The sequence below is a fragment of the Mus pahari genome, chromosome 6 (genome assembly GCF_900095145.1).
Source record: "Mus pahari chromosome 6, PAHARI_EIJ_v1.1, whole genome shotgun sequence".
NCBI lineage: Eukaryota > Metazoa > Chordata > Mammalia > Rodentia > Muridae > Mus > Mus pahari.
This window is the reverse complement of record NC_034595.1, coordinates 73,905,859-73,906,868: the sequence shown is the minus strand read 5'-3', so window position 1 is coordinate 73,906,868 and position 1,010 is coordinate 73,905,859. Positions and strand designations below refer to the sequence as shown.

Here is a 1,010-nt window from a genome sequence, read left to right as displayed (position 1 = left end):
CCTCCTCCTCCTCCTCCTCCTCCTCCTCCTTCTTCTTCTTCTTCTTCTTCTTCTTCTTCTTCTTCTTCTTCTTCTTCTTCAACAGATCTTGCCTGAGTTTATTTGTAAAAACAGCATAGGACACTGGTCATCTGCAGAGTGTGTGGGGAGGAGTACCACAGCAGTCCGTCTGTCTTCACGCCAGCAGGAGCCTTTTCTATGGGGCCTTCACGGAGGCCTGGGCACCTTTGGGGGCCTGAGCACCTTTGGGAGCCTGGGCCTTAGTTGGAGCTGAAGCCTGGGCCTTAGCTGGAGCTTTGGCCCCTGCCTTGGTCTGAACCGTAGGCTTCGGTTGGCAGAGCCTCTGACCCTTGGCCATATAGCTTCGAACCTGCTTCCCAAGCTTGGGGTGAGCGATGAAAGCCAGCCGTTCGAGTTTGGGGCCCTTTGGCATCTTGGGTTTGATGACCTGAGGCTTCACAAGGGCCTTGATGGCCTCTGTGCGTGCACTCACTGCCTTTGCATTGTTGGTCTGCATCTTCTTCAGGCCTTTCTTGTTGTGCTTCTTGGCAAAGTGCATGTTCCTCAGGAACTTGGGGTCAACCCCCTTAAGAGATTCATATCTTTGCGACTGGGGTTTATTGATGCTATCTCTGTGCCATTTGCGGGACTGGTTGTGTGTGGTGTGGTTCTTGGACTTGGCCATGTCTGCACTGTAACCCGTGGCTCCCGCAGCGCCTGGGACCGGAAGAGAAAGAGCATGCCTCTGCTTCTTTAACGCTGGGATTAAAGGCGTGTGCTGCCAGGCCCAGCCTTGGGAACCGCTTTTTATTCAACCCACCATAAGGCTTCAATACTTCATTCTTAAAAACAGACTAAGCCAGGTGTGTTAAAACACCATAACACTTTGGAGGCAGAGGCAGGTGGATTTGAGTTTGAGGCCAGACTGGTCTACAGAGTGAGTTCCAGGAAAGCCAGGGCTACAGAATGAAAACCTGTCTCATACATATACACATACACATATATTCATA

General features: G+C 51.5%; 1 pseudogene; it reads right to left on the bottom strand.

The window, feature by feature from the left end:
- Positions 1 to 196: 196 nt before the first annotated feature.
- LOC110323969 lies at positions 197 to 730 on the bottom strand (annotated as a pseudogene).
- Positions 731 to 1,010: the final 280 nt, after the last annotated feature.